Below are 17,573 nucleotides of genomic sequence, written 5' to 3'. Positions count from 1 at the left end.
TAGCTGCCATCCTTAGATAGATGATCAACAACACTATTTGGACAACTGTAGATGTGGGCAATGGAGATGGAACGAAACTTTTTAATCAAGGATTTAGTGTTGAATTTCCAGTTAGCTAGGGATGGAGAGTGCAACGAGCCTCGCATGGCAACGACTTTGAAATCTCCAAAATTGGTAAGCCCAATCAGTTACAACTTTGAAATCTTCAAAAATGGTAATATCCCATAGTCCGAGCTAGATAGCATAACAAAGAATGCCACATAGGGCAAGGAGCTCAGCGCGAGTGTTGGTTCTAGACCCACCATGCCAATGGAAACGGTACGAATGTGGAACCTCAATGTAGATTGTTATGCCATATCCACATAGGTTGAAGGAAGAAGCCCATCAAAAAAACCAACAGGAAATGACTCCTAGATGTTACAACGAGGTGGAGGAGGCTTATAGATGGGAGATGAAGGGGCACAAAAAATGCTCCAGATGATGAAGAAAACCAATGTCCTTTTGTGTAGGTTTTTCACGATCTAGCTGCCAAGACAGGAAACAATGTCATAATGATCCCACGAAGAGGGATTATCAATCAAGTGTAGAACCCGGGTACAAACTGAAGTAGCCAAAAGACAGTTGATGAAAAAGTGGTTAATGTCCTCACCATGGGAGTTGCATAGCCAGTGACGTCTCGGTCTCCGGAATCCCCTCTTAACAAAGTTCTCCCAAGTCAGGATATGATTGTGAACCGCCATCCAAGAAAAACATTTCAACTTGAGAGGGAAGTTCCATTTCCAGGACCTAGCAAACCAAGAGTGAAGCAGGTTCAATCTAGGAGGCAGAGAAATAAGGTGGTAAGCCTCTTTCACTATAGCTTTGTCCAATTGTGATCCTCTAACCCATACAAAGCCGTCTTCAGCTTGATGAGAGTACAATCCCAGATAGCTTCAAATTAATGATGTAATTTTTCCATTCTGGGATTAGGGTGAGTGTAGAAAGGTGAGGAATATTCTGCATCTGGAATATATTTGAGCACATGTAAACCTCTATAATGCAATGATGTAATGAGAGCAGGGGATAAGAGATGTGAACCTGTCATACCAACAATATAATTCAATCCGATCTTAGGGAAAGATACCGAGGCAACGATCCAGCGTAGGTATCCAAAGTACCAATTCTTAGTTGTGAGAAGACTGCGCCAGGAAAAGGAGATTTGTGAAGGTTCCAATGCACCAGATCGAAGCCAACTGAGATGATGCACTGCCTTAAGCCCTCATGACAGACAACCCTCCAAAACATTTTTAACAGCAGAGCCGTGTTGAAGGAGGCAGTGTCTTTAAGATTCTAGCCACCAATTTTGACAGGAGGGGAAAGCATATCCAAGTTGGCCAAGTGGAATTTTCGAGTAGCATTCGGGCTAGCCCATAGGGACCCAGTTACAATGGTGTTAATTTTGCGGGTAACACCCTTGGGAAATTTATAAATGTGCATCCAGTAAATCAGAATATCGTTGAGAACATATTTGATAAGAATCAAACGTCCATCCAAAAATATCTACTTGGGACCAATGGGAGAGTTTCTTTTAAACTTTGTCGATAAGCCAGTCCCAATCCTTGTTCTTGTATCCAAGCAGCTTCAAGGTAAAACCAAGCTATGAGAATCCCATGTCCAAATTCTCAACTGAAACACCAAACCAATTTGCAATTTCTAATGTCAAAACTACTTTCTAGTCGCTGAATATTAATATGGATTTGGTCTGATTCATGCAAAGACCATAAGCAAGCACAAAATCCTGTACAATTTCGAGTTTCCGGGGCCATTCATGAGGGTCGAACTTCCCCATAGTCAACAGATCATGCACAAAAAGTAAGTGTTTTATACGGACACTGTCTGCAATCAAACATCCCGTGATGAGGATTGAATCGAGTGAATAATGGAGGAGTCGAAGCTAATCTTTCACAGGGTCATCCATAAGAGTTCCCAATCTACGGGGTCAAAGGCTTTAAGAAAATCGATCTTCATGAGGAAGGCATCCAGATTATGGGTTTTAATGGAATGGATGCATTCTTGGGCTATAGAAACAACGTCATGGATCTGGCGTTGTTTTAAGAAACCAAATTGTTCGGCAGTGATGTACGTGGACAGGAAAATTTTAAGCCAGTTGGCTATGGTTTTGGATATTAATTTCTGGTTGGTTCTGCACAAAGATATGCACAAGACGTTCCATGTGCTCAAAGGCCTCCGCATCAGTTGATGTTGTGAAGAATTCACATTGTTCCAACTGTTTGTTGAATGGGACATCGACCCTTGAACGATAGATTTCGCTAAAGTATCCAAATGCCTCCCCTTCTATGTCTTTTTTTATCTGTGAGAAGGTTTCCAGAATATGAGTGGATGCTCCAAATAGAAATTTTTTGTTGCCTGCATGTAATATGGTTGCGAGTCAACCTGGGAGTGAAAGGGTTTGTGGGGTTTATGTTTAAAGTCCTTTATAGTTGTAAACTTTGGTGTTTAGAAGGTTAGTAGCTTTCAAACTTGTTTGAAACATGCCATTTAAATGTTTCATTTTAAATAAGTAATCTATCATTTCGATATTTGAAATAATATTTGCTAGGAGTGTATAAAGTTTAATTGCGTAATCACTTACTAAAAAATAATTTTTTGTTTATTTAGATTATTGAATTATAAAGTTTAATAATTAGGTAAGTGTTTGAATGGATTTTACTATTTATATCTGATCTCACAAATTAAAAAAAAAATAATTAAAATTATTGTTTTTCGTGATATACAATTTTTAATTTAAATTATTTAATTGTAATGTATACATGAAATTTAATATTTCATTAAAATATAACTTAAAAAAAATGCATCAATAATGTCTCTATAAATTAATAAATAAAAAATAAAATATTGGTTGTTTATTTTATCTAGTTAAATTAGTTCTTTCGAAATTTTGAATGACTACAAGCTACATCTCTATGTTAACATTCATGAGTTTCACCCTTAATTTTTATTTGTTCATCAACATGAGTGTGCTTATTTATTTAGTCCTAGAGGGATTAGATAAATAACGTCATGTATGTGGTTTGTGAATGACTAAATTTCCTTAGTAGCCCTATTTTTTATAGCATATCTTACTTTGTCGAGTAAATTTATTCCAACATTGACTATTGATTACAGTGTTTTTGACAACACATCCCCTTTGTCAATCACCTTTCATGTTGTCCGTGTATTGATCAAATTACACATTCTCTAGGTACACTTATTGTAATCCAACGATGCAATTCCACCTCATCTTGATTGACAAGGAATGAGATAGATTCCAATGAGTTCAAAGAAGTACAAGCCATCCATGGAAATGGTGATTTCAAACGACATATTTTTGGGGTTCCTTATGTATTGATCAAAACACACATTCTCTAACTACCCTTATTAGAATCCAGTAATGCAATTCTGCCTCATTTCAATTCATCAAGAGTGGAACATATACCAATGAGCTCAATGATAGATTAAAAGAAGTAAAAAACACAGATGGAAATGGTGACTTACAAGTATATATTTTTTTGGTGGGGTATTGATAAAAAATTATGGGTGTAGCTTAGCTTTTAAATGCACATTCTAATGATTTTTTTCTCACCCCATTGCAATATTTGTTATAATTTTCATTGAACCCATTACACCCTCCCTAAAAATGTAGCTTCTATATACACCCATTTTCACTTTATACAAATATACCTAAAATAGTAAGAGATCCTTCCACTAGTCTTTCCCAAATTTGTTTACAACATAAAGATTATGTGTGGCACTAATTTTTGAGTCAATTTCAAATGGTGAGAATATTAGAATCATATTGTGGTTATTATTCCCAAGTTTACCTTAACTAGAGAAAAGATAATTATAACTTACAAATAATCACAACATGGTGGAGTACATTTAAAATAGTGTTAGTTTTCATTGTTTTAGATTCGAGAAAAAGATTTTTTGTTGCTAATGTATTTGATTTTCCAAGTTTCGTAACATTTTAATCATAATATCAACCTATCATGCAATTGTTACATTTGTCAATTTTGATGCTTTTTTCTTGTTTTAAATGAATTTGCAATTTTTGGCAATTAGTTGGGTCATTTCAATTTTATTTCAAAGTATGTAATCCATCCAAGATCATAAAATTATTTTCTATAAAGCTTAATGTAATATATTTGATCAAAATAATAACCTTTTGGAAAAAATTCCAACACTTCCCTATGTCACCTTTTATTCTAGGGGCAACAGTACTTGGCCTAAAGAATTTTAAGTCTCTTTTACATAACCAATCATTGTATCTTGTAATATTAATTACAGGATTTCTAATATATTTTTGGACTCAAAATCAAGTCATACATTTGTAGATGTTTAAATAGATAATGATTTAATTCTAGAATCAAACCCAACTAAGGTATTGATTATTTACAATAATCTAGTTTCTTCTTAGTTTAATTTGAAACCCATTATTACGAATTATGTTTCACATTTCTAATACTAATTCAAAGAAATAAAATTGAACATGAAAGGTTGGGTTTTAAAAGTGTTATGTAAGTGAAAAAGTGTCAACATTTCCATAACTGAGATAAATAGTTTTTTGATGGGTGATCACAACAAGATGATGATCCAAAAGTGGCAATGGGGCTATCATGAAAATGTGTCTACATAAGCATTCATGTGCTCATGCATGACTTTGCTTGCAAAGACCCAAGATGCTAACCAAGATTGTAGCCAAGTTGCCAACTCAACATGGATAACAAATATTCATGCATTCTTAGGAACCCACATGCATTCCTGATGATATTTCTATTTTATGCACCCGTGACCCCATTTTTTACCATTGTGGGGCTGCATGACACATTTTTTGGAGATATTGAGAAAAAAAATAAATTCTTGAACAATATCGACTAGAAAATAAACACCATACATCCTCTTTAGAGTCAATGCAAGCATTCTCATGCTTTTTTATTTTTTTGGTTCTTCAAAAAGTTTGATTTAATAGTGGAAAAAATACACAAAATGGCACCTTAAACACAATCACTATATTGAGTTATAGGGAAAATTCTTAATGTGGAACCTAATCAGAGGTCAAACCAACCATTACTAAACCAAAATTTAGAATTATGAAACTTGAACCAAGGGCCAAGAAATCTAAATGTTGAAATTAATGCATCCTTGGCTACATTGAGGTCACTGAAACATGATATCTAATAAAGTATCATCACAATTATTTTTTGCAAGTTCATTAAACCTAGTGTGCCATCCATCTACAATGCCCACATCCAGTTAACCATTTTTTCTGATTACAGGGATAGAACATATGAACACTATAGATGGTCTAAATAAGGATCCAAGACCTCAACAATACTAAAAAATATTTGTTGTCTTTGTTTTTCACCAAAGAAATGATGAACATTCACTAGTCAACAAATAACACATTTTTATGGACTGGTGCACTTACCAACCATTTCGAGACAATTGGATCTGTAATAATAGGAGGGTGCCTCTCTATTTCCTGAGTAATTTATTCAAATATTCTTAGCTAGGACTCTATGTCAAATATATTGACATGGAATAATTTTAGGCAATAGTTTGTAGGTTTGGAAGAAATAGACAAAATGTTAGGCACAACTTAGCACTAGGTCCTTTTCGACCTAGACTAAGGCATAACCATCGTGCCCAACATCCTCAAGTAATAGTTAACATTTTGTGAACCTAGATGGTAATAGTTGTTAGACAAAAGTAATACTAAGAGAGAAGAGGGGGTGTGTGGGAGGGTGGTGGGGGAAGGGTGAATCGGTATTATGGAAATTTAAGAATTAATTCTGCAAATAAAACTTATTTAGAAATTTACTTCAAAAATATATAACAAGATCATGCACATGAAAAACAGGAACAATCATCGCATGTAGACACTTTGATTTTAGGTGGAAAAGTCCCCCTTTAGGGCGAAAAACCACCGAACTATTTGTTGCTTCTTCTTATTTACTTCAAAATATTCTCATTTACATTACATCAACTAGCCACCACTAGAAATGGAGCACCCACCCCTTCACTGAAATGAGAAATGTTGGCCACAACCAACTTGGAGCACCCACTCCTATAATAGAAAATCAACATGCACTTAGCTTGAAGCCCCCACTCCAAGTATAAACAATTTTTCTATAAGAAAACATGATTCAGAATTGAAAACATTGCCACATAAACAAAAATAGAAAAAAATAAGCACACTCACGCAACCACAATTTCACACTCTATTTGATAGAACAAATCTCTCCACACACACTCTCCAATTTGATCTTCAATCTCTACACAAAATTGTGAAACACTATTGTTGAATAAATCCTGAAACACATTGCAATTTTGAAGCTCTCAACTCATTGCTACATTCATTTGTTGTGAACTGGCACTTTATGCACACTCACTCACTGACATGTCTAGAGAACCAACCAAATGAGAAACTTTTATTCTCATATTTATAAAATATTGAAATGGTTAAGTCACTAAATTCTTCAGATGATGGAGCTTACCCAAAGCCTTTTCACATCCTTTAGATTTGATTGAGATAGGATTCTTGACCAAATTGAACCACTTACTCCACTAGTTTCTTGATATTTTCAACTTTGATCAACGTCTAGAGGCCCCACAACTTGTCTCCACCCTTTTCTGGAAAATGTCGACCATAAGCTTCGCCAAAAATTTTTTTATTTCAATTTTGGATGCGAAATGCGGAGTAATTTTTGTGTTTTCTTTCGGTCCCATGCACGAACCTATGAAATTTTGACTAGTCTCATGCATAACACTGACAGCCAGCGATTGAGGCCCCTTAGTCGCATGTGTAGCCCGTTATTGATGGGAATGGGGCAGGGGCATAATCTACTAGACCTCTAGCATAATTTTAGCTCAACTTTAGACGAGTCTTTATTACCTCATGACACCTCTTCTACAAACCTTCTAAGACTATGACAAAATTTTACATTAGAATGAAAAATCTCAACGAGTATAAAACAAACTCAAGGTGATACATATAGGATTATTAGTACGTAACTTCAACCGGTGACATCAATGAAAACACAAACATGCCACCAATATCCCCTTTTTCCAATGACGTAAACCTGTAGCTTTTGAAAATAAATACTACATTTACATACAATAATTTGAAGCTGAGCACATAAATAACTCACTCACTCTCCCCCCTTGACATCAATGGAAAGGGGTTTACATGGAAAAGTGAAATACATAGAAACAATGTAATACATGGCCAAAGATGAAGTACTCCCCTTGAAGAGCTATAAAAAATACTCCCCCTAAGTTGTTAAACATTCTCCCCTTGAATATATTTGACACCACACCATATTGAAGAATCAATGCACATGAATAAGAAATCCATCGCGAGATGAAGAAAGAAGAAGTAAGTGAACAATTCATAATTCTTTGAAAATCATGCAAACAAGCAATCACCACCCATTATCCAAATTTTGCAGCTGAAAGTGCTCATGATGGCAGCCATATGACAACAACTAACTCCATGAAAATCTCCTTAATGGCTTCAAAAAGGGACAACACTCATATTCTCTCTAAGATATTCAAATTTCTCCCTCGAAAGTGGCTTAGTTAAGATGTTTGCAATTTGTTCATTTGAAGAAATATATGCCAACTTCACAACTTTGTTGACCACTTGTTCTCCTAGAAAATGATATTTGATTGGTATGTGTTTGGTCTTTGAATGAAGAACTAGATTTTTTGAGATGCTTATTGCACTTTTGTTGCCTACCATGATGGTAAGAGGCTCTTCATACTCAACATGCATGTCTTGAAGAGTTTGCTTCATCCATAAAATGTGTGTACAACAAGTGGTTGCTACTATATATTCAGCTTCAACAGTGGACAAAGAGATAGAACTTTTTTTCTTGCTAGCCCAAGAGACCAAACAATCTCCCAAAAAGTGGGTTGCTCCTGAAGTACTTTTCCTACCATCAATACTACTAGCCCAATCAGCATCAGTAAAAGTAATCAAATCGAAGTGTTTACCTTTGGGATACCATAATCCATAGTCAAGAGTGCCTTGAAGGTACTTGAATATCCTCTTTACAACATTAAGATGAGTCTCCTTAGGATTAGCTTGAAATATTGAGACCAATCCTACAACTTGCATAATATCAGGCCTAGAAGTGATTAGATACAATAACCTGCCAATAATGCAACAATACATAGACTGATTTACGTCTGGTGACTCATCATATTTACTCAATTTACAACCAGCACCGTAGGAGTGCATACCAGTTTGCAATCTTCCATGCTAAATTGTTTTAATTTCTCTCTAAGATACTTTGATTGAGAAATGAAAATTCCTTTATCATCTTGAATAACTTGCAAACCATGGAAGAATGCAAGCTCTCCAAATATTTACATCTCAAATTATTTTTGCATTTCTTGTGCGAAGTTTTGGTCCATCTCCTCCAAATCGCTCCCAAAGATAATATCATCTACATACATAGAAATTATTAGAAAATGATCACCTTCAAATTTGATATATAAATAATTGTTTGTGTATCCTTTTTCGAAGCCTTGATGTTGTAGATGTTTGTATAGATTTTCATACCATGCCCTTGGAGCTTGCTTCAAGCCATAAAGGGCCCTTTTCAACCTACACACTTGATTCTCATCATCACCCAATAAAAAAGCTTCAGGTTTTTCTATATAAACTTCCTCTTCTAGATCACCATTCAAGAAAGCTGATTTTACATCCATTTAATAAACTTTAATTTTCTTGTAGGATGAAAAGGCCAAACACATTCTTATTGCATATAATCTAGCTATAGGTGCAAAAGCTTCATCAAAATCAATACCTTCTACTTGAGTATACAACTTTCACACAAGTCTTGCTTTTTTCCTTACCACTTTGCTTTCTTCATCTATCTTGTTCTTGAACACCCACTTGGTTCCAGTGATTTTTTTGTCCTTTGGCCTTGGCACAAGCTCCCGTGTATTGGTCTTCTCAACCTGATCCAACTCTTCATTTCTTTAACCCAACGTTGATCTTCTCTAGCCTCATTGAAGCTTTTGAGCTCCATTTGAGACAATAGTGCAAAATGTGCTTGATTAAAGCTATCCAACGACTTCATCCTTGTTTGCACTCCAAACTCTTTGCTTCCAATAATTTGACTTTTTGGGTACTTCTTTGGATGTGACTTAGTGGAGCCTTCTTTGTAGTGGAGGTATTTCTCTCTTCTTCCTCATATTCATCCTTGTCAGAAATTTCCTGGTCCTCATATTCTATGAAATCATGATCAACTGCAACATCTTTCAAATCATTAGATTTAGGAAAATATTCATCAAAAACAATATCAATACCTTCAATTACCTTTTTGTTTCTCTTTTGTAGCATTTGTATCCCTTTCTCTTAAAGGAATAACCAAGGAATATGCCCTCATCAACTCTTGGTTAGAATTTTCCAAGATTTTCTTCAGTCCCCTTGATGTTGCACTTGCTCCCAAATATTTTGAAGTGGTCAACTTTTGTTGGTCTTCATTTCCACAACTCATATGGAGTTTTATCACTATTAAGCCTAAGAAGAACTCTATTGGCCAAACATATTATTGTTTGAGTTGCTTCTCCATAAAAAGTATATGACACACCAACTTCATCTAACATAACTCACACCATATCTTGGACCAATCTATTTTTCCTCTCCACTCACACCATTTTGTTGTGGTGTTCTAGCTATGGAGTATTACACCTCTTCATCCCATGATCCTCACAAAAATGATCAAATTCCTTGGACATGAACTCACCTCCTTTATCAAATCTAAGACTCTTTATCTTCAAATGAACTTCATTTTCAACAAGTGCCTTAAAGTACTTAAATTTGTTGAAAGCTTTGGATTTTTCTTTCAAAATCATAATCCACGTGGCTCTAGTAAAGTCATCAACAAATAATATGAAAAATATGTCACTTCTTGGACTTCGCTTCCTTGTAGAACCGCACACATATTTATGCACTAGCTCCAATGGTCTACTTGTAGTGAACTCCTTGGATTTGAAGTGCACTCTTGTTTGTTTCCCAAATTGGCATGACTTTCATATTGTGCTATCTGGTTTAGACACCCTTGGTAATCCTCTAGCTGCTCCAATATTGCTAATTTTGATTAGATTATCAAAATTAACATCACCTAATATTCTATTCCATAGCAAGGATTATTCTATTTTTCTCATGCAACAATTGTTTCTAGTGTCATAAAAAATATACATTTTGTTGTCACTTCTAATGGCCTTTGCAACCAACTTTCCTGATTTTTCATTTCCAATCTCACACTCTTTACATATGAAAGTCACCTCATGCTTATTATTGCACATCTTACTCACATTGAGGAGATTGCACTTCAATCCATCAATATAAAACACATTATGAGCTTTGGTATTCTTGTCCATCTTAATTGTTCCTTTCCCTTTGATGGGAACTACTGCATCATTTCCAAAACTAATATTTTCTTTTTCGTACTCTTTTAGCTGCAATTCTTTTCTCTTATCACCGATCATGTGCTTGGAGCATCCAATATCAATCAACCATTGCTCATGTTGATCATGAGCTATCAAAGCAAGCTCACAATTTTCTGAGTTTGGGCCCTCTTCTTCCACGTTCTCATAACTTTCTGTTGATTAGATTTCTCTTGTCTGTTCCAAATGAAGGATTTTGAAAATATAGATCTGCACTCACTAGCTTTGTGACCAAAGTTATTGCATCTGAAAAAATCGATCTCATTCATTAGTGGAGAAAAAGAATTATTTGCATTAACATGCAAAATATTTTTATTTTCAGCGAAGATATGAAGACCTTTGCTCAAAGATTTGTAATACCATCATTGGGTTTGTTATCAATTTTTTAAAGTATAAATTCTTATTTGAGAAAATTCTCCTTCATATATTCTTGTAGTATTTTTGTACCTAAGTTAGTAAACCCTAATGTATCTACCAGTTTTGGTAATTTCTTTCACTGTAGCACAATTGTTATTTTTTTTGGTTATTTTTCTAGGAACTAATTGCTTTGGTTCATAACCTGATATTTAATCATTACTTACATTTGGGTTTCTGTAGGTTGAAGTTGGAGTGGCACACAAATTATTAAAGGTAAATCTCTTGATTTCATTACTCATTTCTAACACTTCTTTTAATTTTTTCTACTTCAATTTCTCATTTATTTTTTGTTTGTGTTTACCCTATAGGTATGGCTCAAGAAGACACTTCCTTTGATTTGGGACATACTACAGAGCGAGTTAGTGTTCCAAGGACTAAAATTAATTTTTCCCCTCTTGCCATAGGTCGAATACATTTAAATTTGTCTGAATCTATAGATTCTAGTTTTAAGTGTCGTTTTTTATTTATTAAATCTAAGTAAAATTTATTTACTATTTTTATTACCCTAAAAAAGTTAGTTTTTTGTAATTTGATTGCAATCCAATATAAATAATGGACGGTTGGCCTTAGGCTTGTAGACTATATCAAATACTTTGTTTATATTCTCATATTCTCTGAACTCTACACCTAAGTTATGTCTTATCTAATGTAATTGTTCTCTCTTATGCTTACATATGAAAATATATTACTTAATCTTATTTTGATTAAGTAGAGTTCTCCATTTCTATGACTAGCCTTATTTAATGGTTTTTATTCGTATATATACATTAATGCTTTTCATTCTCAGGTTTTTATTCGTATATATATACATTAATGCTTTTCATTCTCATTTTATTCTTTAAGGCTTCTAAAGAAAATTTGAGGATTAAAATATATATTATTTGGTTGCATGAGATTCTTGGATTTTTTTATAGACTTTTAGGCTATATAATAATTTATTTATATTGAATTTGTATTATTATAACAATGGATCTTATCCCATCTCATAAAGTATACACAATAGGTTTCGAACTACTTGGATACTACCAAGTATCACATAATATTTTCAATAACTATGAACAATGTATATAATAGTATGTTATAATTAAGGATATTTATGCTTTTCTTTCATAAAGTAATAACGCTCTAATAGGTTTTTAGTGAGGAACATTTTGTTACTTTATTCATACATGTATCCTCCTTCCATGTATAAATTCTCTTTTGAGGAAATTCTCCTTCATACATTCTTCCAGTAGTTTTCGTGCCTAGGATTATAGTCAATAAACCCTAGTGTAACTACTTGTTTTGGTAATTTCTATCACTATAACACAATTGTTAAGTTTTCTAGTTATTTTTCTAAGAACTATTTATTTTGAATTGCAACCTAGTATTTAATCATTGTTTACATTTGGGTTTCTGTAGGTTTAAGTTAGAGTGGCACACAAATCCTTAAAAGTATATCTCTTGATCCCTTTAATAATTTCTAAAACGTCCTTTCATTCTTTCTCCTTCAATTTCTCACTTAGTTTTTATTTGTGCTTCCTTTGTTGGTATGGCTCAAGGAGAAAATTCCTCTAATTTGGGACCTACTATAGAGCGAACTAGGGTCACAAGGACTAAAATGAATTTGTTTCCTCTTACCACAAGTCAGCTACTCTCAAGTTGATCAGATTCTATGGATTCTATTTCTGAATGTTTTATTTTAATAATTGAACCCAAGTAAGATTTGTTTACTATTTTTATAACCCTACATGGGTTAGGGTTTTGTAATATAGTCATAGTCCAATGTAAATAATGGAGGTCTGGCCTCGGGCTTGTAGACTATATAAAATATTTCATTTATTTTCTCGTAGACTCTGAACTCTACACCTAAATGTAATTGTTCTCTCTTATACTTGCGTATGAAATTGTATTTACTTATTTTGATTAAGTGGAATTCTCCATTTCTGTGGCTAGCCTTATTTGATGGTTTTCATATATATAGTAATGCTTTTCTCTCTCATTTTATTCTTTAGGGCTTGTTAAGACAAATTGAGTATTAAAATATATAGTATCTGTTTGCATGAAATTCTTGATTTTTCTCTAGACTTTTAGACTATATAGTAAACTTTCTTTATAATGAGTTCATATTATTATAACAATGGGTCGTATCCCATCTCATAAAGTATATACAATCTATTTCGAACTACTTTCATACTACCCAGTATCACATAATTTATTTACTAATTCAGAATGATCTATATAACAATATGTTATAATTGAGGATGTTATGATTTTCTTTCATAAAGTAATATTGCTCTAATAATTTTTTAGCGATGAACCTTTCGCTACATAACAATATGTTATAATTGAGGATGTTATGATTTTCTTTCATAACGTAATATTGCTCTAATAATTTTTTAGCGATGAACCTTTCACTACTTTATTCTATATTTACGGCGAAACCTTATAGATTATCCAAAGATACTTACATGTATCCTCTTTCCATGTCAAAATCCCTTAGTGACCAATCCTTTTAATTGTTATTCATATACACAAAGTATTTCTTCCAGCTTCCATCAATAATTGTCTATGGCTATTTGTATATTACGTTTTAGGATTTCTTATATAATCATAAATATAGTCCCTTGTCTTAATAATATATCCATAACATAAAGAGTACATTAAATCCCTATATACAGGAAATTCCTACGACCTCTAAATAAAATTCTTGATAAACTCCAAACAAAATATATTACTCTTTAAATTGTAGGATTAGTATAATTTATATTTATTATATATCCACCTATACAATATTCTATCTGGAATATAGTTTAAATATTATTTTTCTATGGTATTTAGAAAAAATTACTATTAGTTAATACATAAGAATAATTTTCCCATCTTTATACGACTATAGAAGTATGTTATTCTTATCATCCAATCTACGGAATGATATGGTTTTTATCTTATAGTAATATTGAGGGAGGTAAAAATATTGAATTTATTAATCTCATCTATATTAAACAATATACATAAAGTAGATAAATTTTATGAAAATACTTTATCTACGCATGCATAGTTGAGCACTTCTATAGTTTACTTTTCCATTTATCATTTAATCTAACTCATTTTAGTAAGGAAATTAAGCTATCATATAAACCAATATGTAAGAAGAAAAATAGCATACATCTAATGATAACCAATCGCTCAGGGAATATTGAAAAATTGAGGACATTCCTCCCAACCATGAATTGTCTCCAACAATTCCCCAAGCTCAGAACTTCTTCCCCTGGGAATCAAAACCTTCTTGTGTTCTTGAGTGATTTTGTTATAAATTTTTTCCAGTAGATTATTCCTTAGCAACGTCCTTCTTCAAGGGTCTACATCCCTTATTTACCTAGGATTTTTATTTTAAATTAAGAAAGGTATTTCTTTTTCTTTAAAGCATGCCTTTCTCTCCCATATGCTTTATTTTACTTTTCACCCAAATTATCATTGATGTCCACCTAAGTGTTTAGAACAATCTTTCTCTATATTCCTCCTTGGGATTTTTAGGAGAAATGTTAGGAATGTCCACCTTGTGGCTTAACCACAAACATATTTTTATAAAATGGAAAGAAATCTTTAATACTCAAGTGATCTTTCCTAAATATTCCTAATCAACTCATTTATTAATTTAATTAAATAAAAGTTAAAAACCTAACCAAATAGTTCCAATCTTAGCCCCCAAAGCCATTGGGTTCAATAATAATTCAATAATATAAAAATAGACATGTTACGAAAAGAAAAGCATAGGGGTGTCACATGGAAAAACTCAATAACAATGGATTTAATGGAAATGATAAAGATCCCTTTAAGTAATGGAGGTGTGTATAATTCTGGGATGCGGGTGATTAACCACGCTGGTATAGTGCAACTAATCCATGTTGGCAAGTGGTGTGGCCACATGGCCACCCACACTTCCACCCAGAAGCCCACCACCATAATTAATGGTGTTTTAATGCTGTGTGAAAGCCAAAAAAAATTAATGTTGTGTGAAGGCAGGATACCTCACACTGATCCATAAGATGGCAATTTCGGATCGCCTTCCCCCGTCCTGCCTCCTTTGGCCTGTAACTGCCTCCCCGCTGCTGCAGAGCCAAGCTCTTGCACGACTATGGGGAGAAGGTGCCAGATCCTCTGTTGCATTGAAATGGTTGAAGGTGCCCACTTCTCGCATAACCTGATTTGTTGTTTCAGAACTGTTGCTTTGGCCTTGAATTCTGCTTCTGATAATCGAATTCCCCATTCTCCTGCCTCCACTGGCCATTCCATCCCTCATCTTGCTCCTCCAAGCACCCGTCGAACCAATTCCAACCAGACCACTATGCCTCGTTTGTGGCACAGGATGAGATGTAGAAGGGGTAGCAGCAGAGGCAGAGCACCTCGGCCTCCCTCGTTGTCCCTCTCTGCTTCCACTCCTGCGGATTCCTCCTCGCCCTCGACAGCTGCTCACTTCACGGGTCGGTATCCCACCACCCGCAGTGGTAGGGGGCGTGCCCAGACGGCCGGCTATAGGCATGCTGCGGATGCCCAGCAACCTCCTGATGACTCTGACCCGACGATGCATCCCTGCCATTCTACCCAGTTCCAGTTTTGTTGTACGTTGGAGCGCCCGTGCATTATAGCTACCATTTCTATTGCCTTCAGAGAGGAGCCACAAAGCTCTGTCATCCCGGAATGCATCATTCAGGAAAGGACCAGCACTAGCAAATGGAAAACTCTTGGTAGCAGCTCAGGGACTCGCAGAACTCATAGTGAAGCTCTGAACCAGACGGACGCAGCTCAGGTACACAACACTCCAGGCGGCAATGCGAAGATGGAAGCCACGACGAGTGGGCAACAACACGATGAAGAAGATATGGATGCCTACAGGTGTCTCATTGTGGAGGAACCTCTGCCACCTACTGACACCTAGCAGGCTAAGGTCTTTTTCTGGTCCGTTTTGAAGTTTTGTTAAATTTGATGTCAATTTTGTTGTTTTGGTCAAAAAACTCTACTACAATGTTATTAAAGGCTGGTTCCCCTGCGTGGGCAGCTCAATCCTCGAATTTTGGACTGGTTTCCCCTTTGAGGGCAGTCATTTTCAGTTACTGTTGGTTTAAACATGGTAAAATCTGAGACAGGATCTGCAGAGGACAGTGCCTCCATGTATTATTATTTTTTGTTTCATTAATAGATTTAGTCATATTTAGAAAAAAAAAAATGGAGATGTGTATAATCCCATCTTTCACAAAATTATCCATACAATACTAGATATGTACAAAACTTGCAAAACATTCAAGATGCCTCAATTGTTGATGATGTTGCATGAAGTATTGCATGTATCAATGCATCCTTCGAAGAGCACGAGGAAGAGCATTAATCCACCATGATATAGATAGAAGGTTTATTTTTAACAAATTTGTTCCTATATTGATATATCCTAATGCTATTTTGACCTACGTTAGTTCTAAGATTATAGAAAAATGTAAATTAAAGTATGAAAAATACAAAGATTCATAGTTGGTTAAGTTATTTACTAGAACAAAAATAAAGATTACCAATTAGGTGCAGACTTTCCCACTAATATTAAATGGAAATCATACCACCATGAAATTAAACATTCTTCCAGTGAGTTTATATGATGTTTTAGTTATGATGGACTAGTCGGAGGGGCATGGAGAAATTGTTAATTTCCTTGATAAAATGGTTACTTGTACTTTACAAAAAGGAGAAACTTATTAAAAACAGAAATAGGCCCATATTTGTGAATCAAATATTTTCTTTGTAGTTAAAGAAGACTGTAAGGAAGCGATGCAAGTTGTTATCCATCCAGTGGAGGACCACTCATAGGATAATTTGACCAAATATTTGAATGATTTAGAATTTTTACGATTTTATCAAGATGTATTTCCTAATAAGATTCCTAATTTATCACCTAAGAGAGAGATATAATTTTATATAAAACTAATACTAGGAGCAACATCGATATCGAAATCCCCTTATTAGATGAGTGTATTGAAACTAATGGATCTAAAAATGCAGTTACATGAATTGCTAAATAAAATGGACATCAAAATCAGTGTTTCTCCATGGGGTGCACCCGTCCTATTTGTCAAAAAGAAGGATGTAACATTCAAATTGTGTATTTACTACCAACATTTAAATAAATTGACAATTAAAAATAAGTATACTTTGCCAAGAATTGAAGATTTATTCAAGCAAGTAAGAGGGGCAACTATGTTTTCTAAAATATATCTTAGATCTAGTTATCACCAACTAAGGATTAAAGAAGTAGACATTCCAAAGACTTCTTTTCAAACTTGTTATGGAAACTATGAATTTATAGTGCTTCATTTTGGGCTTATGAATGCACTTGCTACATTTATGTGCTTAATGAATATTGTCTTAAATTAGTAAATTTTTGGACAATTTTGTACTCATCTTCATAGATGACATCTTGATTTATTCAAAGACTCAAGAAGAACACAAACAACATTTAGAAATAATGATGGAAACTTTACATGAACATCATCTATATGCTAATTTTAGCAATGAAAATTTTACAAAGACAAGATACAATACCTATGACATGTGATATGTAAAGATGGGATAACAATAGATCCAAAGAAGGTAAAGGCCATTCTTGATTGGGTAGTTCCCAAGGATGT

Source organism: Pinus tabuliformis, chromosome 6 (assembly GCF_031772625.1).
Source record: "Pinus tabuliformis cultivar Carrire ecotype Pingquan chromosome 6, CPIR1, whole genome shotgun sequence".
Classification (NCBI taxonomy): domain Eukaryota; kingdom Viridiplantae; phylum Streptophyta; class Pinopsida; order Pinales; family Pinaceae; genus Pinus; species Pinus tabuliformis.
The sequence above is the reverse complement of the archived record's forward strand: the minus strand, read 5'-3'. Positions refer to the sequence as shown.